The sequence below is a fragment of the Siphateles boraxobius genome, unplaced genomic scaffold, assembly GCF_051911475.1.
Source record: "Siphateles boraxobius isolate OS27281-9 unplaced genomic scaffold, OSU_SipBor_1 35, whole genome shotgun sequence".
NCBI classification, from domain to species: Eukaryota; Metazoa; Chordata; class Actinopteri; order Cypriniformes; family Leuciscidae; genus Siphateles; species Siphateles boraxobius.
The window spans coordinates 16,240,890-16,249,053 of record NW_027508975.1 but is presented as its reverse complement, the minus strand read 5'-3'; positions in this window follow the sequence as shown (position 1 = coordinate 16,249,053).

Below are 8,164 nucleotides of genomic sequence, written 5' to 3'. Positions count from 1 at the left end.
AATTGAATTAATATCCAAATATTGATTAATGATCCTGAATTAATAAAGAACCCGTTTGTGACACCGTCTCTTGTATCACTGGGTGTGTTGAGAATTTGTATGTGCAGTTGCACAGCGTCGTAAAGATGGTTTTGTTTATTTTGGAAAGGTGTCTTGAAAGTCCCTCACTAGAAGAATTAGATAGTTGTAGGAAGGTTGATTTGGTGATGATAGCTATTCATTTTCAGATTTCAGTAAATAAGAAGTCTCTTAAAAAAGATTAAGTCTGTGGTATATAATCGATTAGTGGAGATGAATGTGCTTGCGTTGCCGGAGAAGGTAGCTACAGTTGGGGACAGTGTGGAGATGGATACATTTGGTAGGAGTGAGAATGAGAGTGAGGAGGAGCTAATGCCTACGGCAGAGGCTGAGGCTAGGGCGGGGTTGCCTCAGTTTGAACCATTCTACCCTATGTCTGTTTGCTCAAAAGGGTAAACGAGACTTAAGGTCCGTTTGGCCTGTTTGCAACTTGACTCGCAGGAGAAGGTACAGGCTTGGGAGGCGGAGATGCATTTGCGGTTACAAATTCGTAAACTTGGGATCGAGGCATGGAGAAGCAGGTGAAAACGCGGCAGCTGGAGCTTAACGCAATGTGAATAGTGGGAGGGACCGCTGTGCTGCCTGATGTCCCTCGAGTTAGTCCCGCTGCCACTGTTGTCCGTGCTCCCTTTGTAGTGTCTACTCTTATTGTTTCCTCAGCGTCTGCTTCATCCGTAGCAACCGAGTCATTCAATGTTGGTAAAAATATTACCACATTTTCATGTCAAGGTAGATTCCTACTTTAGTGCCTTTGAGCGCATTGCTATGTCTTTTCGTTGGCCAAAAGAATGTTGGGCTTTGTTACTGCTGTTTAATGGGTAAAGCGTTGGAGGTTTTCTCTACTCTTTTCTTAGAGGATAGTTTGAACTATGACGTTGTAAAATTAGCAATTCTACGTGCCTACGAGTTAGTTCCAGAAGCATATATTTAGAGGCCTTAAGAATAATTCTTCTCAAACATTTGTTGAATTCTCCAGAGAGAAGGCTCTTCTTTTCGATAAATTGTGCAGTGCAGTCCTAAGACTGATGATTTTAATTCCTTAAGAGAATTAATTCTGTTTGAGGAGTTTATGAGATGTTTATCCGAACGTGTGGTCGTCTATTTGAATGAACAGAAGGTTAGTTCGTTGGTGCAAGCTGCTGTTTTAGCAGATGAGTTTATGCTCACTCATAAGGGTGTATTTTTTTGTGACGCGCACTGAAAAGAGCGACTGGTAGTCCGTCTCAAACTTCGGGTGTTCGGGAGAGGTCTGGTATGCCGAAATCGAAAGAGCTAAGGGATTGCTTTTATTGCCATAAACCCGGACATTTGATTGCTAATTGCCCGATGCTTATGCATAAGCAGCGGTCTAAGAACCCGAAAAGTGTTTCATTAGTAAAGACTGTACCACTGTCTGAACTATCATGTTGTACTGAGGTCTTTGATAAACATTACAAACCTTTCGTTATGCCAGGATTTGTTTCGTTACCTGGAAAGGAAGAGGATCGAAGAGAAATCTGCATTCTCCGAGATACAGGGGCCATGCAGTCAATTATGCTGTCTGATGTTTTACCATTCTCTGATGAATCATATTGTGGCTCAAACATTTTGATTTGTGGGATAGAAATGCAGGTAGCGTCTGTTCCTTTGCATAGTGTGCATTTACAATGTACACTGGTTTCAGGTGTTGTGCGAGTTGGAATTCGTAATTCACTCTCTGTAAAAGGAATTACACTCATCTTTGTAAACGATTTGGCTGGAGGCAAAGTTTTTCCTGAAGTGTTTTCTGCTTGTGCAGTTACTCGTACTCAGTCAGTTAAAACAGTGGGCGAAGTTGATTTGGCTGACTCACTGATGGGATCTGTGTTAGGGGATTCAGAGAATTTGCTAGAAAGTTTTAATCTGTTAGATCTGCCTGTCACTCATTCTCAGATCACTATTGCACAAAACGATGATCCCTCTTTGAATAAATGTTTGTCAGCTGTGATTAGCTCTGAGGCTGCTAAGAAAAGAAATACCACATACTTCATAGACAATGGTTTACTTATGCGGAAGTGGTGCTCCTAGGTTGAAGAGGACATTGGATTGGAAGATTGTATATCCAGTGGTAGTTCCAAGCAAATATTGTTCTCATGTATTGTGTTTGGCACATGAACATTTGCTTTCTGGACATTTGGGGGTAACGAAAACTTACCATCTTCAGCATTTTTGTTTGCCTGGTTTGAAGCGAGACGTTGCAAAATTTTGTCGTACATGTCATACTTGTCAAATTGCAGGAAAGCCAAATCAGGTTATCTCACCCGCTCCACTATCTCCTATCCCGGTTATAGGAGAAGCGTTTGAAGAGGTACAGGTTGATTTTGTCGGACCATTACTGAAAACAAAAGCAGGTAATCAATATCTGTGTATGATAATGTGTAGAGCGACCAGATTTCACGAAGCTGTTCCATTGCGGAAGATAATGGCTCCTGTTATTCAAAAAGTTTTGACTAAGTTCTTTTCTACCTTTGGACTTCAAAAGTTGTCCAAACAGACCAAGGTACTCTATACAATATCTACAATATCATGTTATGGCGCTCAGGTTACGAAACGCACCTGCTAATTTCCAGTGATTGATTTAAACCGCTCTCTAGCTGGGGTACCAAATTGTAAGGCATATTTGGATGACTTGTTCGGTGATTTTTTTTTTCTTTTTTTCTAATGACTGAAAAGAGCATTTGTGTTTGTTGTGTACTGTGTTTGAACGTTTATAACATTCGTATTGAACCCTTAACCTCGCTAAGTGTGTGTTTGGTCAAGCCACTGTGGCCTATTTAGGAAAGCATGTAGGAAATGGACGTAAAGCCGGTAGAAGAAAAAGTTGCGGCTATTACTAAGTTTCCTGTACCTGTTAGACGGCGAGAGTTAAGATGGTACGGATTTTTAGGTATGGTTGGTTACAGAAGTTTTTGTAAGAATTTTGCTATGGTAGTAACTCCTCTTACTAACCTCCTCAGCCCTAAGCAGACTTTTGTCTGGACTGAAGAGTGTCAGGTTCTATTTGAAAATGCTAAGGCTTTGATGTGTACCAGTCCAGTTCTGGCGGCTCCACAATTTGATCGTGCGTTTAAGCTGGAAGTGGACTCGAGCGCAGTAGGCGCTGGAGCAGTCCTGATTCAGGAGGGTAAGGATGGTGTGGACCATCCAGTCTGTTTGTTTTTCTTGTAAATTCAATAAACCTCAAGCAAATTATTCTACCATCGAAAAAGAAACCCTAGCTTTGCTACTAGCTTTACAGTTCTTTGAAGTATATTTGGGTAATTCTAGTTTGCCTACAATTGTGTTTGCTGATCACCATCCCCTTGTGTTTTTGTCCCGCATGTATGATGCAAACCAACGACTGATCCGTTGGGCTCTGTTTGTGCGGAATTATCACTTGGAAATTCATCACAAGATGTTCATCCTTGCTGATACTCTTTCTAGAGTTTGAATTTAGGTATGTAGGTACGTTAGTTCTTTGCTTATATGTTGTTGTTTAGAGTTTTTTTTGTATCAAACGGTGAGTTTGATCTTAAATATGGGGGTGTTACGTCCTTAGGGACGTTTAGAGTGTTTCTGGGTGTGTTTTGTGTTTCTCTCTTCGGTTCCTTTGGTCTCTCTATTACTCTCACTTTAACAGGCTGTCGCTGATCGGCTGTTTTGCCTGTCAATCATCCATGATGAGTTGATTGGCTATGCCCTGTGAGGGCGTTGATCCTCATCATCCCGATGCTTGACACCTGGGAAAGCGCTACTTAAAGCAGCACTATGCAGTTTTTTTTTAGCTTAACTGAACAGCTTCAGAGTTATTGGAATGGTTATATGACTCTTTTCGGGTTGAATGGTGGTCGTCTGTGGTGCCTGTGAGTGGAAAAACTGCACTTGCAACTTTGGGCCGGCGGTCTCGCGATGTAACAAATTGCTTTATGGCACTGCACACATTACACGCATACACGCCCCCGTCCAGATCCGGCTAGCTATAAGAACAACTATCGTCATGGCTAAACCGGCATATAAGAAGCAGAAAGCTAGGAAAGCATTGTCGGAGGAACAGAGAAAGTGGAAACGGCAGACTGACCGAGCAAGGAGTCAGACACGAGTAAACATCGGACCTGCGTGTTCAGAATGGAGAAAAAAACGAAGAAAGCGCGGTCTGAAGAGTCTAGAAAAAGGTAACGAAAATCTGACAGTGCGAGGAACCGGACAAGAGTCCTACGCGCTCAGGCTTTCACTTTTAAAGTTGATTCCTGCGATTATCATGAGAACAGTTGACAATATCTCACATAATTATCAGGACATAAATAAGCCTACACGTTGTCAATTGTGTAAATGAGCGCAATTTGCAAACTATTATGATAAATTGCAATAATCATGTCTAACAACATCATAATAACCGACATTGTAATGAAATAATGCGACGTACATGATGTAACTTTATTGATGTCATCTGGCATTTAGGCTCAGGTTAGCCTAACACGGTAGACTACTTTATTATTATAAAGTGGAGAGGCCGTGAGTGCAGATCATAGACTGTCACGCTTTGCGTGAGTTGTATTTACGACAGTAACGTTAAATACAAGTACTCTACAGCGACACTAGGGGTCGCTGTTTGACAAAAACGGAATTCCTGCATAGTGCTGCTTTGGGACATGCTACTGCCAGGGCGGGAGAGAGACATTTTGATTTTGCATTGTGCTGTGTTTTGTTTCAGTTTTTTTAAGTGCTTTGACTGTCATGTTAATCTTGCCTATTTTGACTGCCCTAAAAACTTCTTATTTGTGAGCTTTAAAAGTTTTGAACTGCTCTTCAAAGCTGGGTTAAGCTGGAAGGAGGAAAGGGGTTAGGTAAGCATGTCATGTGATATACATTTAGCTTGATTTTGCCTATACACACTAGGTTAGGGATTTGTGCCACTCTGTATTTTTGTTTGGTTAGTTAGAGTAGTTAAGTTATGACGTCGTGGACGTTGAAGACTTTTTTTCTTTGATCTTTTTCTTTTGAGTTTAGGATTAGATAGTTCCTTTTTATTTTGTTTGGCATAATCCAGTTTTCCCCTTTGTTCTCCCCAGTTCCTAAAACTTACCGGTGTGTTTAGTTTTCTTTTGTCTCTTGATTGGTTTATTTATCTTTGGGTAAATATTGTTTTTCTTTATTCATATGTAAAGTAGTTTTCACTTTACATTTTATTTAATAAAGTTAATTTGACTTCTCGTCTTGTTCTTATTTCATTCAGTGCTTATTGGTGACAGGGGTCTGAACTGGTTTAATGTTTCCCTTCTCAATTATTATTTAATGCTTACTGCATGCATTTGAGTACAAAAATACAGATAAATAATATTAATGCAGATACCTCGTAAATATGAAACATTACTTTAAAAAACATTTGTGGTTCACATTAGATCTAGGTAGCATTCTTCCCACACAAATTATCCTATCATCACTTGTGGCAATGTGTGATGAAGGGTCATATGCTTCAGACTACTACCACTTCATATTGAAGGTCATTGCAGAGCTTTCAAATAGTGCTTTGTGGACCTCATGCCCTGAAGCACGAACGACGTGCAGAAATGATGATGGCTCATCTACAGTAAGAAACATCAAAGGAAGAGTCCACAGGGAAAGAACACACACTGAGACGTCTTGCTACTGCAAATGAAAGGGGGATGTTTACTCTTTTATTACGTTTACATAACTCACATGATGTCTTCTCAGGAGAGTGCTTATCTGAAGCCCAGGAACAGAAGAAAGCAGCATTTCTGTGAAATGTAATCACCTTCTTATAAGCAGTCTAAAAGGTCTTGCAATATCTAGAAAGATCTGAAAAGCTTATATAGGAGAGGCCGTGATTTGATTGTAATGCTCAGTAGGAACCTAAAAAACGATGCAATACACAATTGAATTAGTCTTAAATGAGATTCTACTCTGTTAAAATGAATGGAAAAAGATTATTCAATTCATTTCATGGCTTTATTACTGTACCAGCAATAGTCTGAACCCCCTAATGGAGTAACCAAGAGCAACCTTTCTGTACAATGTAAAGAAAGTTAATCATATCATAATGATAAGAATATGTTCAAGCAAAATCATATTCATGCTCTGCACATATAATTGGTCAAGCTCGCAACCCCATTAGGATTAAACCCAAGGATGTCTATTTAAAAACAAAAAAACAATCTTGCCTAAATATCACAAAAGCATTTGACTTAAAAAGCTTAAATAATATTTTTACACACTTCCTACATGGTTTTCAGTAATTTAAACCAGTTGATGCTTCATGGACAAGAAGAACATTCATTTAAAATGCACTGCATCCGTACATACACTGTATATATATATATATATATATATATATATATATATATAGTCTGATCAGTCATTTCAGTGATATTGGTCAGGTATAGCAATATATTTTATGTGTGATATAAATACATAGGACTTTATCAATATAAAGCATGGTACATTAAAACATTTGCATTAATGCAAAGTTCTGTCATAAAACTCTAGACGGCGCAGGTGTCACAGTCACCAGCTCAGTCACCAACTCTGTAACCTGTCTGCACTACACTTCCCAGCATCCCTTCTGGTCCCCACCTGCACACAGTCAGATCATCACCAGATACTGATTCCCTGCAGCTGCACTCCCTCATCAACACAGCCTATATTAACCTGGATCACCCTCACAGCAGAGTCTGGTCTCATCAGTGTTACTGCTATGCAAACAGTCATCCTTACCTGAATCCTCACCTGAGATCGTCCTGTCAAGTCTCCTGTCTTCTGTCTGTCTCCTGTCCATCATCCAGATCTCCAGTCATCGTGTTCATCCTTCACCTGCACAGAGTTTCCACTTCAATCTTTACCAGCTAAGTCTTCATCAACCATCCTTTCACCATCGTCTGGTTCCTGCGGTTGTCCCATCACTCAGCTTTTACTTGAATAAACCATTTCACCTTACCATCTGTCTGTTCCCGTCTGTGAGTGTGACAGCAGGCTGATAAGTACTTAACTCAATCTGCAATCACATCATTCTCTATAGGGCACAGCAGATTGGTTATTGTTGTATCAGTAACCAATGAGCTTGCTGCTCAATCTTCAAATACTGTTCAGCATTTTCTAGAGGAGTTGCATTGTGCTTTCAGAAACCCTCCACCTTTCCCAGCTCCACCTGTGTAGATTTGCTACGAGTAAATCATGTATGCTTCTCTTTTTTTTTTACAGCAGCAGTATGCTATTTTTAATTTTTTATTCACAGCCGCATGTCGAGTATGTATTGGCAGTAGCAAGTCGCTTACTTGCTCTGCAGCAACAAAAACCAACAGCAGCAGTGTAGCATATTCACTATATTGCCAAAGGTATTGGGACACCCCTCCAATCATTGAATTCAGGTGTTCCAATCACTTCCATGGCCACAGTTGTATAAAATCAAGCACCTAGGCATGCAGATTGCTTTTACAAACATCTGTGAAAGAATGGGTCGCTCTCAGGAGCTCAGTGAATTCAAGCGTGGTAACGTGATAGGTTGCCACCTATGCAATAAATCAATTCTTGAAATTTCTTCACTAAATATTCCATGGTCAACTTAGTGGTATTACAACAAAGTGAAAGCAATTGGGAACAACAGCAACTCAGCCACGATGTGGTAGGCCACGTAAAATCACAGAACGTGGTCACCACATCCTGAGGCACACAGTGCACAGAAGTTGCCAACTTTCTGTAGTCAATTCTTTAGAGCGCAGAATCTTTAGTACTTATATTACTACCTCAATCACACATAGATGTTCTGTTGTTGTCTTTTGAGCATAGAATCTATTTCTCAGCTGCGCAGCATATACCTAACACGACTCCCCAAGTTGTTCTTTGTAGAAAAACAAAGTTTGTTTACGCCCGGGAGATCACTGACCACAACAACCAAGTGAGTCTTCTAAATAGAAAGATACATGTACATTTTAAATCATACAGTTGAGTAAAAATCAGTGTCACTCAAGTCTTCACTGTGATTTGTTCTGGTCATTGGTTTGTAGTGATCTAAGCTAATCATATGATTATTAGTTCTACTGTGTTAAGCACTTTTTGGTTAAATATGGCCTTTGAC